Source organism: Dermacentor silvarum, chromosome 1, assembly GCF_013339745.2.
Source record: "Dermacentor silvarum isolate Dsil-2018 chromosome 1, BIME_Dsil_1.4, whole genome shotgun sequence".
Taxonomy (NCBI): domain Eukaryota; kingdom Metazoa; phylum Arthropoda; class Arachnida; order Ixodida; family Ixodidae; genus Dermacentor; species Dermacentor silvarum.
The window spans coordinates 196720584-196742724 of NC_051154.1; positions in this window are offsets into that span (position 1 = coordinate 196720584).

Genomic DNA, 22141 nt, shown 5'->3' on the forward strand with positions numbered 1-22141 from the left:
GGCACGGTTCATCTGTTCAATCTCTTTTTCCATCTGCAAGACGCGTTTCTGAAGCACTTCCAACTCTGGAGACTGCCCTGTTGTTAGGGTGCGCATCACCCGAGAGGACAGCGCTTGGTATAGCTTGTTTGGGACGATCTAGAAACTCAGGGGTACCTATGTGCCCATTTCTGAGAGCATTTCCAAAACAGTGTCGTCCAGAAGAATTGCCACGCTGTCTTCTGAATTAATGGGCGTGTCGGTGTCTGAAATAGCACCCATGCTTGTATCCGTGTTAGAATTAGACTCGTAGCCACTGGACGCTATTACTTGTACACTGCAGGTGGACAGTGCTGTTGACAGTGCTGTTGCTGAAGTGATGTCGGTGCGACACCTCAGATGGCTCGTCGCAGGACGTGCATTCAGGATCCACACCTACTTCCTTCTCCGCTCTATTCCCGAACGTGGGTTTGCAGTATGTGTGGATGGGGTCCACAGTTACTCTCTCCTCAATGTCCATCTTCACATTTCTCAACTTCATCTTCGCATTTCACCTCAACGACATCAGAGTTTATGTTGGGAGCTGGCTTGTCACAGCGGCACACTGCGGTGTCCATTATTATAGTAAACGGCCAGCTCTGACCGTGCTGTGGCTGAACAAGAGGGATGTCAGAGTTACGTGGGACTGTTGCGATGAACGAAGCAGCGTCTGGAACAGTTCGACGGCACCTGGCGGCGCCTTTCTTGGGCACCCTACCAGTGAAGAGGTGGGGCACACTGCCATCCTTGAGGTAGCACTTGTCATTCCCATAGTAGTCATCGAAATGCCTTGAACACACTTCTGTGGCTCGGTGGAACTGGATATCTCGGTTATTGTCCTTCGTTATGACACTTCTGCAGCAGATCCTTGCTTCGCATAGGGCAAGTGGAAAAACGAAACCTTACTTTGACGTTTGTATTCAGAGTCCACGAGTTGCTTCTGTCGACACGATGCTACTGAACATTATTTTCCCATGGACAAAAATGGTGCGAATGCGCGGCAGGGACATTCAACGTCGTCTTTCTGACACGGTGCTTTCAGCTTCCTAGACAATTCTTCCGTGATGAAGCTGAGTTCACTGCCACCATCAATCAACATTCTTACAAGGCGTTTGCTTCCAGTGCTCAGAACATAAACTTGGGTGGTCTGCAGAAGAAGTGTGTACTTTAGCGAGTATGTTGACGAGCTGGAAACAGTTGTCGGCGTTTCAGTATTCTTCTGCTTCCATTTTGGGTCGCACATTGTGGCGATATGTCGCCCCTTGCATTTCGCACAGCTTAACCTTTTCCAGATTTGGCATTCCTTAGCTTTGTGAAATTGTTTAGTTCAGCGGAAGCAGCATCCTAATTTGCGTAGTTTATCTTTTTTGTCATCTAGTGTTAGTTCAGTTGGGCAGACATCCGCCGAGTAATCTTCGTCTCCCCACAGTATACAACTTTCTGGAGTAAGTTTCACAGCTAACATAGATGCAGAACCTTGGAATGTTCGTTAGATTGTCGTTTTGCAGTTAAGGCTTGTTCTCTCTTGTCAAAAGTCATCATTATAGTTCCTTTCTTTTCGTTCATATATATATATATCTTTACAGTTATGGTATATATATATATTGTTGTACGGTTACAAGACTAAGGGTTTTGCGCCGGACCCGAAGGTGTAACATTAAAAAAATACAAAGGATCTTTGCTGGCATATCTGTGAACATCACTAAAAAGATAATCCTAAACGTTCGTCTTTTTTCTCTTTGGAATGGTATATATATATCCTGTCCTTGGTGTCTTTGTTAGCTTCGTATGATATGACTAATGAACAGTGGGCCCCTGCATTTATTTTGAAAACCAGGAAGCGGAGCCGAAGTAGAGAATGTCTTGTTTATTTGACGCTTGCAAAAACCACAAAAAAAATGTGGGCGCGCGCTCTTATCCATGCTAGCTTGTAACTTGTTTTTCTCTTCTTTTCCGGCGCATAATATTTACGAAGGAAGTAGCAGTAGTGGTCGTCTGCTTCTCCCCGAATGCACGGCCACTTCTGCTACTTCCTTCATAACAGTTCTCTTTTGTTTGTGCAAAGGCACATGCCATTTATAGACCACGTTAACTCACTCAGGATGCTACTCTCATCCGAGATGTTTGAGCACCACACACTTGAGTACAGATAGCTCTAAACTGGATCTCTTCTAAGAACATCAGACGCTAGAGCCAGTGATTACAGTGTGCAGGACTGACCAGGTGCCATTCACATGATGAAATTTATGCAAACGTTCTTGCGAAAGAGCCTGAGTACACCATTTCATAATGGTATTGAATCAATCATCAGGACAATTGGACGAAGTCTTTGGAAAGGTGGTCAGGACCACGCATATTGCAAGCATTTCTCTTGCTACCGGAAGCAGAGAACGCGGGACGTGCTGCTGAAGTATGCAACGTTCACTTAGGGGATCACATGCTCTATATCTCCACACAGAGACACTATGTCGTCCTCTGTCAGTCCACTGCTACTCCCATGCTGTCCCAGAAGCCGTGAAACATTTGGTGGAAGGCCTACTTCATGCAAAATGTCTTGAACTGCTACGTGCGTTTCGCCTGTCTTGCAGCTATCGACGTAGGAAGGCGGCCCTTCTTGACAGTTGTACGCCTGCGCAATCTGTCTAGTCGATTCCATGTCCATGGGAGGGCATACAAATATTGTGGTGCTATGAGTAGAGTGCGACGTCACCACTTTGCCAGTGTCCGAAAGCTCTTGCGGTTCGGACCGACAGTTGGTCGGACAGTGATCGCAGTCGCTGACAAATTTTCTAGAGCTGTGCAGTAATGGTGCACCTCTTCCACACGCACAATGGCCAGAGCAAAGATGATGCAGGTGCCCATAGACGAAGTTGGCCCAAGTTAGACAGATATTAGAGACGGTGTTGGATGACACGCAAAACCGGAAGGCCAAGTCTCGCTCGGGCAGCCCCAGCCAGCACCGTACGTACGAGGAGCAAGAACAGCTTGTTGCCGTCAGATAGGACAACTGGAAATGCGTGACTGTGTCATCAGCCAGCCGCCAGTAGAGGTCCTCAAAAGCCACATAATCAGGAAGGCCGGTGTAGAAGTGCACATTCTTCTGGCTGTGCTGAAAGCTCTCGATCGAGATTGCCACTTCTCCAGCTTCTGGCACTTCTGCTCGAGACGCTCCACTGTCCTCGCTCATTTGTACTTGTCCTTCTTTGCATCCTTTGCCTCATGCCTATACCACTCCAAGGCACGGTTCATCTGTTCAATCTCTTTTTCCATCTGCAAGACGCGTTTCTGAAGCTCGTCCAACTCTGGAGACTGTGCCCCGTTGTTAGGGTGCGCGTGACCCGAGAGGACAGCGCTTGGTATAGCCTGGCTGGGACGATCTAGAAACTCAGGGGTACCTATGTGCCCATTTCTGAGAGCATTTCCAAAACAGTGTTGTCCAGAAGAATTGCCACGCTGTCTTCTGAATTAATGGGTGTGTCGGTGTCTGAAATAGCACCCATGCTTGCATCCGTGCTAGAATTGGACTCGTAGTCACTGAACGCTATTACTTGTGCCTTGCAGGTGGACAGTGCTGTTGACAGTGCTGTTGGTGAAGTGATGTCGGTGCGACACCTCAGATGGCTCGTCGCAGGACGTGCATTCAGGATCCACACCTACTTCCTTCTCCGCTCTATTCCCGGACGTGGGGTTGCAGTATGTGTGGATGGGGTCCACAGTTACTCTCTCCTCAATGTCATCTTCACGTTTCTCAACTTCATCTTCGCATTTCACCTCAACGACAGCAGAGTTTATGTTGGGAGCTGGCTCGTCACAGCGGCACACTGCGGTGTCCATTATTATAGTAAACGGCCAGTTCTGCCCGTGCTGTGGCCGAAGAAGAGGGATGTCAGAGTTACGTGGGACTGTCGCGATGAACGAAGCTGTGTCGGGAACAGGGCGACGGCACTTGGCGGTGCCTTTCTTGGGCACACTACCGGTGAAGATGTGGGGCACGCTGCCATCCTTGAGGTAGCACTTGCCATTCCCATAGTAGTCGTCATCGAAATGCCTTGAACACACTTCGCTTTTGTTTGTGCAAAGACACCTGCCATTTATAGACCATGTTAACCCACTCGGGATGCTACTCTCATCCGAGATGTTTGAGCACTACACACTTGAGTACAGATAGCTCTAAACTGGATCTCTTCTAAGAACATCAGACGCTAGAGACAGTGATTAGTGTGCAGGACTGACCAGGTGCCATTCACATGATGAAATTTATGCAAACGTTCTTGCGAAAGTGCCTGAGTGCACCATTTCATAATGGTATTGAATCAATCATCGAGACAACTGAACAAAGTCTTTGGAAAGGTGGTCAGGACCACGCATATTGCAAGCATTTCTCTTGCTACCGGAAGCAGAGAATGCGGGACGTGCTGCTGAAGTATGCAACGTTCACTTAGGGGATCACATGCTCTATATCTCCACACAGAGACACTATGTCGTCCTCTGTCAGTCCACTGCTACTCCCATGCTGTCCCAGAAGCCGTGAAACATTTGGTGGAAGGCCTACTTCATGCAAAATGTCTTGAACTGCTACGTGCGTTTCGCCTGTCTTGCAGCTATCGACGTAGGAAGGCGGCCCTTCCTGACAGTTGTACGCCTGCACAATCTGTCTAGTTGATTCCATGTCCATGGGAGGGCATACAAATATTGTGGTGCTATGAGTAGATAGCGACGTCACTACTTTGCCAGTGTCCGAAAGCTCTTGCGGTTCGGACCGAGAGTTGGTCGGACGGTGATCGCAGTCGCTGACAAATTTTCTAGAGCTGTGCAGTAATGGTGCACCTCTTCCACAAGCACAATGGCCAGAGCAAAGATGATGCAGGTGCCCATAGACGAAGTTGCCCCAAGTTAGACAGATATTAGAGACGGTGTTGCATGACACGCAAAACCGGAAGGCCAAGTCTCGCTCGGGCAGCCCCAGCCAGCACCGTACGTACGAGGAGCAAGAACAGCTTGTTGCGGTCAGAGAGGGACCTTCGTCTCCGTGGTGTTGCGTGCCTTCCGACTGTGTCATCAGCCAGCCGCCAGTAGAGGTCCTCAAAAGCCACATAATCAGGAAGGCCGGTGTAGAAGTGCACGTTCTTCTGGCTGTGCTGAAAGCTCTCGATCGAGATTGCCACTTCTCCAGCTTATGGCACTTCTGCTCGAGAAGCTCCACTGTCCTCGCTCATTTGTACTTGTCCTTCTTTGCATCCTTTGCCTCATGCCTATACCACTCCAAGGCACGGTTGATCTGTTCAATCTCTTTTTCCAGCTGCAAGACTCGTTTCTGAAGCTCGTCCAACTCTGGAGACTGTGCCCTGTTGTTAGGGTGAGCGTCCCTGGAGAGGACAGCGCTTTGCATAGCCTGGCTGGGACGATCTAGAAACTCAGGGGTATCTATGTGCCCATTTCTGAGAGCATTTCCAAATCAGTGTTGTCCAGAAGAATTGCCATGCTGTCTTCTGAATTAATGGGTTTGTCAGTATCTGAAATAGCACCCATGCTTGTATCCGTGTTAGAATTGGACTCGTAGCCACTGGACGCTATTACTTGTACACTGCAGGTGGACAGTGCTGTTGACAGTGCTGTTGGTGAAGTGATGTCGGTGCGACACCTCAGATGGCTCGTCGCAGGACGTGCATTCAGGATCCACACCTACTTCCTTCTCCACTCTATTCCCGGACGTGGGGTTGCAGTATGTGTGGATGGGGTCCACAGTTACTCTCTCCTCAATGTCATCTTCACGTTTCTCAACTTCATCTTCGCATTTCACCTCAACGACAGCAGAGTTTATGTTGGGAGCTGGCTCGTCACAGCGGCACACTGCGGTGTCCATTATTATAGTAAACGGCCAGTTCTGCCCGTGCTGTGGCCGAAGAAGAGGGATGTCAGAGTTACGTGGGACTGTCGCGATGAACGAAGATGTGTCGGGAACAGGGCGACGGCACTTGGCGGTGCCTTTCTTGGGCACACTACCGGTGAAGATGTGGGGCACGCTGCCATCCTCTAGGTAGCACTTGCCATTCCCATAGTAGTCGTCATCGAAATGCCTTGAACACACTTCGCTTTTGTTTGTGCAAAGACACCTGCCATTTATAGACCATGTTAACCCACTCGGGATGCTACTCTCATCCGAGATGTTTGAGCACTACACACTTGAGCACAGATATCTCTAAACTGGATCTCTTCTAAGAACTTCAGACGCTAGAGACAGTGATTACAGTGTGCAGGACTGACCAGGTGCCATTCACATGATGAAATTTATGCAAACGTTCTTGCGAAAGTGCCTGAGTACACCATTTCATAATGGTATTGAATCAATCATCGGGACAACTGGACGAAGTCTTTGGAAAGGTGGTCAGGACCACGCATATTGCAAGCATTTCTCTTGCTACCGGAAGCAGAGAACGCGGGACGGGCTGCTGAAATATGCAATATTCATTTGGGGATCACATGCTCTATATCTCCACACAGAGACACTATGTCGTCCGCTGTCAGTCCACTGCCACTCCCATGCTGTCCCAGAAGCCGTGAAACATTCGGTGGAAGGCCTACTTCATGCAAAATGTCTTGAACTGCTACGTGCGTTTCGCCTGTCTTGCAGCTATCGACGTAGGAAGGCGGCCCTTCTTGACAGTTGTACGCCTGCACAATCTGTCTAGTTGATTCCATGTCCATGGGAGGGCATAGAAATATTGTGGTGCTATGAGTAGAGAGCGACGTCACCACTTTGCCAGTGTCCGAAAGCTCTTGCGGTTCGAACCGAGAGTTGGTCGGACAGTGATCGCAGTCGCTGACAAATTTTCTAGAGCTGTGCAGTAATGGTGCACCTCTTCCACACGCACAATGGCCAGAGCAAAGATGATGCAGGTGCCCACAGACGAAGTTGCCCCAAGTTAGACAGATATTAGAGACGGTGTTGCATGACACGCAAAACCGGAAGGCCAAGTCTCGCTCGGGCAGTCACAGCCAGCACCGTACGTACGAGCAGCAAGAACAGCTAGTTGCGGTCAGAGAGCGACCTTCTTCTCCGTGGTGTTGCGTGCCTTCCGACTGTGTCGTCAGCGAGCCGACAGTAGAGGTGCTCAATATCCACATAATCAGGAAGGCTGGTGTAGAAGTGCACGCTCTTCCGGCTGTGCTGAAAGCTCTCGATCGAGAATTGCCACTTCTCCAGCTTCTGGCACTTCTGCTCGAGAAGCTCCACTGTCCTCGCTCATTTGTACTTGTCCTTCTTTGCATCCTTTGCCTCATGCCTATACCACTCCAAGGCAAGGTTCATCTGTTCAATCTCTTTTTGCATCTGCAAGACACGTTTGTGAAGCTCGTCCAACTGTGGAGACTGTGCCCTGTTGTTAGGGTACGCGTGACCCGAAAGGACAGCGCTTGGTATAGCCTGGCTGGGACGATCTAGAAACTCAGGGGTACCTATGTGCCCATTTCTGAGAGCATTTCCAAAACAGTGTTGTCCAGAAGAATTGCCATGCTGTCTTCTGAATTAATGGGTGTGTCGGTGTCTGAAATAGCACCCATGCGTGCATCCGTGCTAGAATTGGACTCGTAGCCACTGAACGCTATTACTTGTGCACTGCAGGTGGACAGTGCTGTTGACAGTGCTGTTGGTGAAGTGATGTCGGTGCGACACCTCAGATGGCTCGTCGCAGGACGTGCATTCAGGATCCACACCTACTTCCTTCTCCGCTCTATTCCCGGACGTGGGGTTGCAGTATGTGTGGATGGGATCCACAGTTACTCTCTCCTCAATGTCAGCTTCACATTTCTCAACTTGATCTTCGCATTTCACCTCAACGACAGCAGAGTTTATGTTGGCAGCTGGCTTGTCACAGCGGCACACTGCGGTGTCCATTATTATAGTAAACGGCCAGTTCTGCCCGTGCTGTGGCCGAAGAGGAGGGATGTCAGAGTTACGTGGGACTGTCGCGATGAACGAAGCTGTGTCGGGAACAGGGCGACGGCACCTGGCGGTGCCTCTCTTGGGCACCCTACCGGTGAAGATGTGGGGCACGCTGCCATCCTTGAGGCAGCACTTGCCATTCCCATAGTAGTCGTCATTGAAATGCCTTGAACACACTTCGCTTTTTTTTTGCAAAGGCACCTGCCATTTATAGACCATGTTAACCCACTCGGGATGCTACTCTCATCTGAGATGTTTGAGCACCACACACTTGAGTACAGATAGCTCTGAACTGGATCTCTTCTAAAAACATCAGACGCTAGAGACAGTGATTACAGTGTGTAGGACTGACTAGGTGCCATTCACATGATGAAATTTATGCAAACGTTCTTGCGAAAGAGCCTGAGTGCACCATTTCATAATGGTATTGAATCAATCATCGAGACAACTGAACAAAGTCTTTGGAAAGGTGGTCAGGACCACGCATATTGCAAGCATTTTTCTTGCTACCGGAAGCAGAGAACGCGGGACGGGTTGCTGAAATATGCAACGTTCACTTAGGGGATCACATGCTCTATATCTCCACACAGAGACACTATGTCGTCCTCTGTCAGTCCACTGCTACTCCCATGCTGTCCCAGAAGCCGTGAAACATTTGGTGGAAGGCCTACTTCATGCAAAATGTCTTGAACTGCTACGTACGTTTTGCCTGTCTTGCAGCTATCGACGTAGGAAGGCGGCCCTTCTTGACAGTTGTACGCCTGCGCAATCTGTCTAGTCGATTCCATATCCATGGGAGGGCATACAAATATTGTGGTGCTATGAGTAGATAGCGACGTCACCACTTTGCCAGTGTCCGAAAGCTCTTGCGGTTCGGACCGACATTTGGCCAGACAGTGATCGCAGTCGCTGACAAATTTTCTAGAGCTGTGCAGTAATGGTGCACCTCTTCCACACGCACAATGGCCAGAGCAAAGATGATGCAGGTGCCCACAGACGAAGTTGCCCCAAGTTAGACAGATATTAGAGACGGTGTTGCATGACACGCAAAACCGGAAGGCCAAGTCTCGCTCGGGCAGCCCCAGCCAGCACCGTACGTACGAGGACCAAGAACAGCTTGTTGCGGTCAGAGAGGGACCTTCTTCTCCGTGGTGTTGCGTGCCTTCCGACTGTGTCATCAGCCAGCCGCCAGTAGAGGTCCTCAAAAGCCACATAATCAGGAAGGCTGGTGTAGAAGTGCACGTTCTTCTGGCTGTGCTGAAAGCTCTCGATCGAGATTGCCACTTCTCCAGCTTATGGCACTTCTGCTCGAGAAGCTCCACTGTCCTCGCTCATTTGTACTTGTCCTTCTTTGCATCCTTTGCCTCATGCCTATACCACTCCAAGGCACGGTTGATCTGTTCAATCTCTTTTTCCAGCTGCAAGACTCGTTTCCGAAGCTCGTCCAACTCTGGAGACTGTGCCCTGTTGTTAGGGTGAGCGTCCCCCGAGAGGACAGCGCTTTGCATAGCCTGGCTGGGACGATCTAGAAACTCAGGGGTACCTATGTGCCCATTTCTGAGAGCATTTCCAAAACAGTGTTGTCCAGAAGAATTGCCATGCTGTCTTCTGAATTAATGGGTGTGTCGGTGTCTGAAATAGCACCCATGCTTGCATCCGTGCTAGAATTGGACTCGTAGCCACTGAACGCTATTACTTGTGCACTGCAGGTGGATAGTGCTGTTGACAGTGCTGTTGGTGAAGTGATGTCGGTGCGACACCTCAGATGGCTCGTCGCAGGACGTGCATTCAGGATCCACACCTACTTCCTTCTCCGCTCTATTCCCGAACGTGGGTTTGCAGTATGTGTGGATGGGGTCCACAGTTACTCTCTCCTCAATGTCATCTTCACATTTCTCAACTTCATCTTCGCATTTCACCTCAACGACAGCAGAGTTTATGTTGGGAGCTGGCTTGTCACAGCGGCACACTGCGGTGTCCATTACTATAGTAAACGGCCAGCTCTGACCGTGCTGTGGCCGAACAAGAGGGATGTCAGAGTTACGTGGGACTGTTGCGATGAACGAAGCTGTGTCTGGAACAGTCCGACAGCACCTGGCGGCCTTTCTTGGGCACCCTACCAGTGAAGAGGTGGGGCACACTGCCATCCTTGAGGTAGCACCGATCATTCCCATAGTAGTCATCGAAATGCCTTGAACACACTTCTGTGGCTCGGTGGAACTGGATATCTCGGTTATTGTCCTTCGTTATGACATCCAGCCACTTCTGCAGCAGATCCTTGCTTCGCATAGGGCAAGTGGAAAAACGAAACCTTACTTTGACGTTTGTATTCGGAGTCCACGAGTTGCTTCTGTCGACACGATGCTACTGAACATTATTTTGCCATGGATAAAAATGGTGCGAATGCGCGGCAGCGACATTCAACGTCGTCTTTCTGACACGGTGCTTTGAGCTTCCTACACAATTCTTCCGTGATTAAGCTGAGTTCACTGCCATCATCAATCAACATTCTTACAAGGCGTTTGCTTCCAGTGCTCAGAACATAAACTTGGGTGGTCTGCAGAAGAAGTGTGTACTTTAGCGAGTATGTTGACGAGCTGGAAAAAGTTGTCGGCGTTTCTGTATTCTTCTGCTTCCATTTTGGGTCGCACATTGTGGCGATATGTCGCCCCTTGCATTTCGCACAGCTTAACCTTTTCCAGATTTGGCATTCCTTAGCTTTGTGAAATTGTTTAGTTCAGCGGAAGCAGCATCCTAATTTGCGTAGTTTATCTTTTTTGTCATCTAGTGTTAGTTCAGTTGGGCAGACATCCGCCGAGTAATCTTCGTCTCCCCACAGTATACAACTTTCTGGAGTAAGTTTCACAGCTAACATAGATGCAGAACCTTGGAATGTTCGTCAGATTGTCGTTTTGCAGTTAAGGCTTGTTCTCTCTTGTCAAAAGTCATCATTATAGTTCCTTTCTTTTCGTTCATATATATATATCTTTACAGTTATGGTATATATATATTGTTGTACGGTTACAAGACTAAGGGTTTTGCGCCGGACCCGAAGGTATAACATTCAAAACATAAAAAGGATCTTTGCTGGCATATCCGTGAACATCTCTAAAAAGATAATCCTAAACGTTCGTCTTTTTTCTCTTTGGAATGGTATATATATATCCTGTCCTTGGTGTCTTTGTTAGCTTCGTATGATATGACTAATGTACAGTGGGCCCCTGCGTTTATTTTGAAAACCAGGAAGCGGAGCCGAAGTAGAGAACGTCTTGTTTATTTGACGCTTGCAAAAACCACAAAAAAAATCTGGGCGCGCGCTCGTATCCACGCTAGCTTGTAACTTGTTTTCTCTTCTTTTCCGGCGCATAATATTTACGAAGGAAGTAGCAGAAGTGGTCGTCTGCTTCTCCCCGAATGCACGGCCACTTCTGCTTCTTCCTTCATAACAGTTCTCTTTTGTTTGTGCAAAGGCACCTGCCATTTATAGACCATGTTAACCCACTCGGGATGCTACTCTCATCCGAGATGTTTGAGCACCACACACTTGAGTACAGATAGCTCTGAACTGGATCTTTTCTAAAAACATCAGACGCTAGAGACAGTGATTACAGTGTGTAGGACTGACTAGGTGCCATTCACATGATGAAATTTATGCAAACGTTCTTGCGAAAGAGCCTGAGTGCACCATTTCATAATGGTATTGAATCAATCATCGAGACAACTGAACAAAGTCTTTGGAAAGGTGGTCAGGACCACGGATATTGCAAGCATTTCTCTTGCTACCGGAAGCAGAGAACGCGGGACGGGCTGCTGAAATATGCAACGTTCACTTGGGGGATCACATGCTCTATATCTCCACACAGAGACACTATGTCATCCTCTGTCAGTCCACTGCCACTCCCATGCTGTCCCAGAAGCCGTGAAACATTTGGTGGAAGGCTTACTTCATGTAAAATGTCTTGAACTGCTACGTGCGTTTCGCCTGTCTTGCAGCTATCGACGTAGGAAGGCGGCCCTTCTTGACAGTTGTACGTCCTGCGCAATCTGTCTAGTCGATTCCATGTCCATGGGAGGGCATACAAATATTGTGGTGCTATGAGTAGATAGCGACGTCACCACTTTGCCAGTGTCTGAAAGCTCTCGCGGTTCGGACCGAGAGTTGGTCGGACGGTGATCGCAGTCGCTGACAAATTTTCTAGAGCTGTGGAGTAATGGTGCACCTCTTCCACAAGCACAATGGCCAGAGCAAAGATGATGCAGGTGCCCATAGACGAAGTTGCCCCAAGTTAGACAGATATTAGAGATGGTGTTGCATGACACGCAAAACCGGAAGGCCAAGTCTCGCTCGGGCAGCCCCAGCCAGCACCGTACGTACGAGGAGCAAGAACAGCTTGTTGCGGTCAGAGAGGGACCTTCTTCTCTGTGGTGTTGCGTGCCTTCCGACTGTGTCGTCAGCCAGCCGCCAGTAGAGGTCCTCAAATGCCACATAATCAAGAAGGCCAGTGTAGAAGTGCACGTTTTTCAGGTTGTGCTGAAAGCTCTCGATCAAGAATTGCCACTTCTCCAGCTTCTGGCACTTCTGCTCGAGAAGCTCCACTGTCCTCGCTCATTTGTACTTGTCCTTCTTTGCATCCTTTGCCTCATGCCTATACCACTCCAAGGCACGGTTGATCTGTTCAATCTCTTTTTCCAGCTGCAAGACTCGTTTCTGAAGCTCGTCCAACTCTGGAGACTGTGCCCTGTTGTTAGGGTGAGCATCCCCCGAGAGGACAGCGCTTTGCATAGCCTGGCTGGAACGATCTAGAAACTCAGGGGTACCTATGTGCCCATTTCTGAGAGCATTTCCAAATCAGTGTTGTCCAGAAGAATTGCCATGCTGTCTTCTGAATTAATGGGTTTGTCAGTATCTGAAATAGCACCCATGCTTGTATCCGTGTTAGAATTAGACTCGTAGCCACTGGACGCTATTACTTGTACACTGCAGGTGGACAGTGCTGTTGACAGTGCTGTTGGTGAAGTGATGTCGGTTCGACACCTCAGATGTCTTGTCGCAGGACGTGCATTCAGGATCCACACCTACTTCCTTCTCCGCTCTATTCCCGGACGTGGGTTTGCAGTATGTGTGGATGGGGTCCACAGTTACTCTCTCCTCAATGTCATCTTCTCATTTCTCAACTTCATCTTCGCATTTCACCTCAACGACAGCAGAGTTTATGTTGGGAGCTGGCTTGTCACAGCGGCACACTGCGGTGTCCATTACTATAGTAAACGGCCAGCTGTGACCGTGCTGTGGCCGAACAAGAGGGATGTCAGAGTTACGTGGAACTGTTGCGATGAACGAAGCTGTGTCTGGAACAGTCCGACAGCACCTGGAGTCCACGAGTTGGAGTTTGTATTCGGAGTCCACGAGTTGCTTCTGTCGACACGATGCTACTGAACATTATTTTCCCATGGATAAAAATGGTGCGAATGTGCGGCAGCGACATTCAACGTCGTCTTTCTGACACGGTGCTTTCAGCTTCCTAGACAATTCTTTCGTGATGAAGCTGAGTTCACTGCTACCATCAATCAACATTCTTACAAGGCGTTTGCTTCCAGTGCTCAGAACATAAACTTGGGTGGTCTGCAGAAGAAGTGTGTACTTTAGCGAGTATGTTGACGAGCTGGAAACAGTTGTCGGCGTTTCTGTATTCTTCTGCTTCCATTTTGGGTCGCACATTGTGGCGATATGTCGCCCCTTGCATTTCGCAGAGCTTAACCTCTTCCAGATTTGGCATTCCTTAGCGTTGTGAAATTGTTTAGTTCAGCGGAAGCAGCATCCTAATTTGCGTAGTTTAGCTTTTTTGTCATCTAGTGTTAGTTCAGTTGGGCAGACATCCGCCGCGTAATCTTCGTCTCCCCATAGTATACAACTTTCTGGAGTAAGTTTCACAGCTAACATAGATGCAGAACCTTGGAAATGTTTGGTAGATTGTCGTTTTGCAGTTAAGGCTTGTTCTCTCTTGTCAAAAGTCATTATAGGAGGGTTGCACTCTACGTCATCCGCTTGGGGCGCTAGCGGCGTCCGCGGCTGCCGCCATGTTGGAGGTCGGCATCCCGTTTGCCCTTTCGCGACGGCGAGCGGTTGTGTCCGTGGTATATGTCTCGACGGGCAAAATAATGAGATTTAGTGCCTACGCGCATGACCTCTGGGGTCCGGAGAAAATTTGTTATGAGCAAAAAGTTCATTTTTGCCGCGGCGTCGACCCATATATGACTACGACGGCGATGAAGCGGTGTGCGACGTGAACCTTCTTCCGCGTGTGGAGTTACTTTCACGGACATAAAACACTGCCTCGTTCACGGCACAGGTTTCGTGACCAGGGACGAACTAAAGGCCTACAAATCGATGGAGGCCCACACCCATCTCACAAGTGGATGGGTGCAACAGCCTCGGGTGAGGGACCTCGTAGACGGCCGCCGCGTCGTCGTACGAATCAGTTTCGGCCATTGCGTACAAAAGGGCGTCCTGCGAAACGCAACCAGCAGCGATTTCACTGCTAATATGCTTAACGGACTACTTTCTCAACCAACCAGCGACGTAGCCCGAGCTCGTGTACCGATGTGTAAACAGTCGGTAACACGCCGGAGCTTTATACAGCACCTACCTAAAGCAAAACCGCCCCGTCAAATCTTGCATATATTTGCCACACAGGCGATAGGGATTTGTGGAACTGTCTAAGTCTGTAGTTATTACTTTACTGCTAATGCGTTTAACCGATTGTTTCTCGTGCAGCAGCCTGCGACATAGCGCGCGCCCGTCTCCGGCTGTGTAAACAAAGGTGTTTAACACGCCGCGAAAACTATAGCGTTTCACGGCAGCTTAAAGCAAAAGCCGACCGCTTTGACATTGCTCGAAAACATACCGGAAATGAATTGTTCACCGCACACGCGGTAGTGGGTTAAAGAGTTGTCCAAGACTCTCCGATTGATACGCCGGAGCCACTCCGCTCTTCGTCGCTCTGGGACCTCTTTCGTATGCTTCCATTGGTTGACGACTTTTGGGATGCAGGAAAAGCCGACATCGGAGGCGTTCTGATCTCCGGGCTTCTTTTTGGTGTGGTTGTTGCAACCAAACACGGCACAGTTCACCATTTTCACTGAAGGGCCCTACCTCAACTCCCGTGCTATCGTACTTCGCTTTCCCCGCGCATACGTTCGTCCGGCTGCCGGGCGACCGGAATCATGGCGGAGCAGTCGTTTCGACGCTGGCACCAACTAGGGGGCGCCGTCCTGTGAAACCCTCCAATAGTTTCATTTCTTCTCGTTCATATATATATATATATATATATATATATATATAGTTACGGTTACGGTTGAACTGTTTATTTACAGGACGAGGTTGATGGTCAGGTGAAAATGGCCTCCATAGGCTGCGCCAGCTAACGTCTTTTTCTTCTCCTTGCTCATGCCGTAGCAATCCCCGATTCCCAGATGAAGCCCGCTGAACAAGTCCAAATCACTGGGAAAGTGAAGGGTGAAACCGCTTAAGTTGAGCAACATGTACCAACTGGTTCTGGCTAGACCGACGACCAGCCGATGTCAAGCGTGCCACCACGTCATATGCCAGTCGCTTTTTTTTGCGGCCAACTACCGCACATGTCTTCAATCCACATGATTCAATCCAGCATGATTGGAGCACAGTGCGTCAGCAAAAACTCAGTTGCATATCCGACAGCTGATCGCACATAAGCAAGGTAGAAGCGGTCATGGTTTCGTATTCGTGCGTTGTCGCTGAGGCCACGCGCGGCGCGGCGCCGCTATGTCGTTTCTCTAGAACGAACTGCTCCGCAAAAAGGGTCACGAGAGTAACGAGAGTTGCGGACAAGCTGTAAAAAAAAAAAAAAAAAAAAAAAAATGTGCGGTATGGCACGTTTCTGAAAAAAAAAAAAAAAAAAAAAAAAAAAAAAAAAAAAACCCCACCAAGCAAGGGTGTCCGCGCGCGGGCAGCTGACGCACGGCGGGCAGACACAGTCAGGACAATACGCGAGCGGCACGTGATAGCATCTATTTCTCCCAAAGTCTTCATTAAAAATTTGGAGGACGCGTAAGCTTCGCCTTTAAGAGTGGAACGCGATAGCATTTAAAGATCCCTGAATACTTGTAAGACCTCCCGGCAACTGCAGCTTTCTTTTTTCTCCACTTTCGCCTCAGCGCACCACTGCTGTTTTACGTAAAGTCCCTATATAAGAAAAGTACCACCATCTACTCTTTCCTCCGCCGCCTCCTCTCCTAAAGCGCTTGCTTTTTTTTTTTTTTTTTTTTGCTTGCGAAAGCCAAGTCGACGGTGGCGCACCTAGAAAGTCCACGTTGAAGCTTTCAGGCCGGGCGCGCGCCGCCGCCGCCGGCGGCGACTGCGGCTGCGCAGAGGACTTTCAACATGGCTCTGAGGCGGAAAAAAAGAAAATATAAAGAAGTTAAAAGCGCGCGCTATCGTCGTCCAATCGGAGATGCAGGAGAGAGAGAGAGAGAAGCTGCGTTTATCAAAGGATGGCGGTACTTTTCTTATATAGGGATTTTAGTTTTACGCTGTCGTAGGGAGCCTCCATGTACCTGTCGAGGAGGCGAGCGCCATCTGGATGTCTTTTTGCAAGGAACCTACCTGGGCGCGTCGTTGTATGGATGGTAGACATGCTGGACAGGGGGTTTGTGTTTGAGTTTCCTCGTAACAGAATTGTTTTCTCGTATATTCAAATTACAGTCCCACGCTATCATGTCTAGGTTGTGGTTAAATCGTACTTTACGACCCAGCGCCACGCGGAGGGCCTGGGTGGTCCGAGGCTTGGCAAGAAAGGAAATACCTATCTACCAAGCTACCTACCGCAATGTGCCTGGAATGAGAGAAAGAGTGCTTCTCATTAAAAAGTTAAATAAGACGTTTTTGCTAATTTTACGTTGGATGACTCAACATGTTAGGGTAATTGTAACCGCCAAATCGCATAAACCGCCTATGAAAGCAGTTTTTGCATAGGTAGCATTGCGTTTCTATTAAAGGTACTGCTAGGTTAAATCGCTGAAGACCCCGTATATACACCGGGACAGCTAAATAACGTGTAATCACAGAGCATGTGTTGCAGAAACTGCATGAGCTCGAGCTCACCTGGACAGGCAGTCGAAAGATTCGCAACGAGCGTCCGTCGAGGAAAGCTGACACTGGAAGATTTCTTGCGGCGAGTACGCACCATGTATGCGGAGGTCCGGACTGTACTGCGGATGGAACACTCCATACGTGATCGTCTGCAATACAAGCCGCGCAGTTAGCTGAAAGCCGTGCAGTCACAGTGTTCTGCGTATCATGCATTACTCTTTATGCGCGTATGTGCCTGCTCCATGCAGGAATATTTAATGTGATTAGCATTATCAGAATACTTCAAGCACTATATCTATCATTGATCTAACCATTTTTACGCCAGCATGGGTCACCGGATAGTCGAAGGTATCTAAAGGAACCGAAGAGCTGACCTACCAAGTTTCGATACCTTTTCCTGCGTAACGGCCCAAGTATAGCAATACTTTGAAAGCACGTGACGTCAATCTGATTGTCGATGCTGTGACTACGGCGTGAAATCCAATAAATGGCAGTTTGGCCTTCACTTTCTTCAGCGATAGTCAACCTCTTTCCGCCAGATGAATGAAAATATGGTTTGAAACACGTATACTACACCAGTCCAAATTGATTTACAGCATGTTCCTGTTTAGCGTAAATTAAATTCTGGGGTTTTACGTACCAAAACCACGATTTGATTATGAGGCACGCCGTCCTGAGGGACTCCGGATTAATTTTGACCACTTGGGGTTCTTTAACGTGCACGCAATGCACGGTACAGGGACGTTTTTGGCATTTCAGCCCCATCGAATTGTGGCCGCCGCGGCCGGGATTCGATCCCACGCCCTCGGGCTTAGTAGCGCAACGTCTTAGCCACTACGCCACCACGGCGGGTAAGAGGCGTCAATATGGGCTAGATGAAGGTCGATGTTATCCCGTTATATAGCACTGGAGCTTTCGATCCGATTCCAATTGTAAGAATTTGGTGTAAACCGTAAAGTACGGAATCTATAACTTCGTCATGGCTCGTCACACTGGGTCCGCACAACGTGACCGGACCCTCCAAAGCGGGTTGGGTGCTCGTGCTAAAGCCCCCCCCCCCCTCCCCCCCCTACTCGTCCTCGGCCGGTACGAAATGTCCAACGCGTGTGTGAGGGTGAGAGAGGGGTTTCTGGGCCAGCAGTTTTTCTTTCACAGCGGAGCTGTATATGTCTACCCTTTCATAGGATTTTCAATGTCCTCACCTCAAAACTCCCGCACCCTCTAAGAGGAGCAGTAGCGCACCCAGGGTCTCAGTCGGGGGGGGGGGGGGGTTGAATTTGTGTGTGTGGGGGGGGGGGGCAGGCACTTTGCATAATATGCAATTTCCTTGCTTTAGCCAAAGGAATCCAACAGCAAATAAAATGCCTAATAATTATAATAATAACGACACCAAGGATGCTGACGATGTTTATTTCTTCGGCGTTTTATCAAAGTCTTGAAAGAGCTTGATAAGACCAAGAAGCCGGTCAGCAGGGCAGTGCACCTGGTCATCCGTTGACAATGTGAACAGAGCACTGAAGGTACACGTTGGACTGGTGGGGCTGGACGTGTGTGCGTGTGTGTGTGGGGGGGGGGGGGGTTAACTCAGCCTCAGGGGTGGGTTAGAACCCCCGAACACCCCCCCCCCCTCTCCCGACGGTGCGCCACTGATGAGGAGGCAAATCAAATTGGTAAGGCCCCAGATCGCGAAGCGATTGATGCGGCGTAACGACGGAGGTACCACGCTCGGAAAGCTGATACGTACAGTGTGGATGCGCGATTTCGCTGAGACTTCGTGGACAAAACGTTTGGCTTCAGTTGTGTGTGTGTGAGCGATTGTGGTTTGAAAACGGCATATCGGTCATTGCTAACATTCGTGACGTGAGTAAACGCGACAGCGCGATTTCCATGTTGGTGCGTGTTGTGATCTTTATGTAGTTCTTTTACAGCTCCGCTGGTAGCCCACATTCACAGAGTGGACTGGCTGCGATTTTTTGCGAGCTTTGGCCGAGCCTCCCCCGAATACCCGGGGCCTCGCCAACCGCGTCATGACAAACGAAATCGGATAAGGGAGCTTTGTGCGCGCGTCCATTCGTTCTCGCTCTTTCTCGTCAGCTTACACGTCCGGCTGTGGAAAAAGCGAAGGGAATGGGGGGTAAAAAGGGACGCCTTCCAAGCAGGAGCCGCAGGGAAGTAGTGCTGGAAGTAGGGTGCAGTCAAAAGGGAGAGAGAGCGAGACAAAACTTTATTTTGATGGTGCACGGGGAAGCGCCGATCTCCGCGGTGGGTGGTCAGGGCCCCAGCGGCGGTGGCAGCACTTTCGGCTCTGGCGATTAGTGTTGTGTTGCGTGGTTCATGCGAAGGAGCAGACAAGTTTCCAGGGGCGAAGCGACGTTTATTGCCACATGTTCATCGTTACGTGGCCGGTCGAGATAAGCCCGCGCGCAGGTTGCGGCGCACGCCTTTTATTCGTTTAGCGCGCCTGCGCATTAAGTACTGCGGCAATAGGCCGGACACCACAATTAGCTTTTGCTGATCCTCCAGTGCCGAGCTGGCCAGCACCATCTCCTACTGCTAGTGCGTTGCGTTTCGATTTGGGGAGTTATTGGGGATATTGTGGCATGCCCATGTGGTATGGTATAGGGTAGCTCGCTCTGTACAGAAAGGACAAAGGGGCTGATAAAGGGTGGGGTACATCGCTTGAAGGAGCGTGAGGTGAGGATAGGTGTTGGTCTGGAGTTGCTTCTAGGTCGTGGCTTCAGCTCTGGTGAGGGATGGGTGCGGTGGCGGCACCGTTCTTCTCGAAAGGCGGTAGTGCTGATGTATATCGTAGTAAGTGTGTAGTGTTACTGGACTTGGGTCTTGGGCTATCGTGTGTGTGCGATGGTTTCCGCTGACGGCTTCGTGTCTCGGTGTCCAGATTATCGTGGTGCGGGGTATTTCGTTGATGCGATTAAGAATATCGCGTGCTATTTTATGTAGATGGCCGTTCGCGTAGGCTCAACATGCTGACTGACAATCTGTAAGAATATATAGTTCTTCATTTTGTCTCGATACCGAGATGGCGAGGGCAATGGCGGCCTCTTTTGCGGCAGCGACGTTCTGCGTACTAACGGAGGCGCATACCAGTTCCTGCTGTCTGTGTCCAGCCACGCTGATTACCATGCCCTCTCCATTCGGGTACATGGCCGCATCTGTCCAGCGAGCAGTGGAGAGAGTGCCGTATCTCCTTTCTATAGTTTTCGCTCGTGCTTTTATCCTGCCCAAGTGATATTCCATGTGCATGTTACGCGGAACAGGGGCCACCATTATTTGCTCATGTAAGGACTTGAAGAGTACTTGTTGATTGTTGGTTGTCGCCACGGGGTATTGCAACCTTCGAAGAGTTGCTGTGCCTGTTCTAGTGAGGTTGAGGCGTGTGATTTGCGCATGTCGGTGTGCTTCAATTAGTTCTTTTAAGGTGTTGTGGATGCCTAAGGATAGAAGTTTCGTTGTTCCTGTGTCTGGAGGAAGGCCGAGGGCTTGTTTGTACTCTTTCCGCAGTAACACATTTATTTGGGCTTTTTCTGTTGATGTTTGGTTCAGATAAGGTGTCGCGTACGTGACTCTACTAACGGTAAGGGCCTGAGTCAAGCGTAGTAGGTCTTCTTCCTTCATGCCATGTCCATTGGTCATGCGATCTCTATTGATCATGCGAGCTACGCTGTAGGCAGTTTGTTTTAGTGCGTTTACAGTGTGGTTATTGCGACCACTATCTTGCATGCAGACACGTACCTAATATGCGGAGTGTTTGGACTCTGGGTATAGGTTTTTGGTTGAGGTGTATTTCTATGGCCTCTGTACCTGTGCTTTTTCTTCTGGATTTCTTTTTGAGAACGAGGAGCTCGGATTTTTCCGGGGAGAATTCCAGGGTGCACTCTTAGGCGTATTCGGTGACAGCGTCTGCCGCCGCTTGCAGGGCGTCCTGCTGTTCTCCATCCGAGCCTCCAGTTGTCCAAATGGTAAAGTCATCCGCATATATTGCGTGACGAAGGTGCAGAATCTTCTCTAGATGCTCTGGGAGGTGTTTCATGGCGACGTTGAAGAGAAAATGTGATAAGACTGATCCCTGAGGAGCGCCTCTATTTGGAACTTTTTTCTCTTTTGTTCTTAGGGTATCCACGCCTACCGTTGCCATGCGGCCCGTTAAGAATGCTCGAATGTAGTTGTAGATTCGTTCGCCGCAATTTAGTTGCGATGAGTTTTTTAGGATGGGCTCATGAGCTACGTTATCAAATGCGCCTTTAAGGTCCAGTGGGAGTATGCATTTTACATGTGTGGTGACATGGTCCAATACTTATTCCTTCAATTGGAGTAGTACATATGCACGAGATGTGGGTCTACCACCGGATTTTCTGTGGTGAGTTGCATCCGCTTCGAGTGTTGCCTGATCGACTCATTGAGCTCACTCGTCCATTGTTGCAGCGATGTGATATCCTCCTTTTCTTTATTTTGTTGAACTCTCGCTTTACGAAGTGTCGTCCAATCCGTCAACAAGATCTGACAGATGCGTTCGCGTGTATGCTTGAGCGAAATGGTAACCTCCAGGATGTGGTGGTCGCTACCCAGCGTTTCTTCCATATTTCTCCATGTGGCCTTTTCGTGGTTCTTGAATGATGGTAAGGTCCGGACACATGTCCCTTGATACACTATTCCCCACTCTAGTTGGAAAGTCTGGGTCTGTGAGGAGTGTGAGTGTGTGTTTTTGAATGAGCGAGTGGATTGTGTTTCCTTTCTTTGAAGTGAGGTTGTAACCCCAAGTCGGATACATCGCGTTGAAGTCGCCTAGCACAAGTAGCCTGTTGCTTTTGGCCTCCTTTAGTGCCGATCTGATGCGGTAATCAAAATTTTCACCACACTTTTTTGGTGGGCTTTATATGCTTAGGACGAAGACGCTGCGTGCCTTCCTGTCTGCCAGCAGTATTTCTATAAATTTCTTTCTTACTTCCCGTGATTTAGTTTTCCCTGTGCTTCTTCCCTTTTGGCTCACGACCGCACACTGGATGGTAGTGAGCCAAAAGGGAAGAAGTACCAGG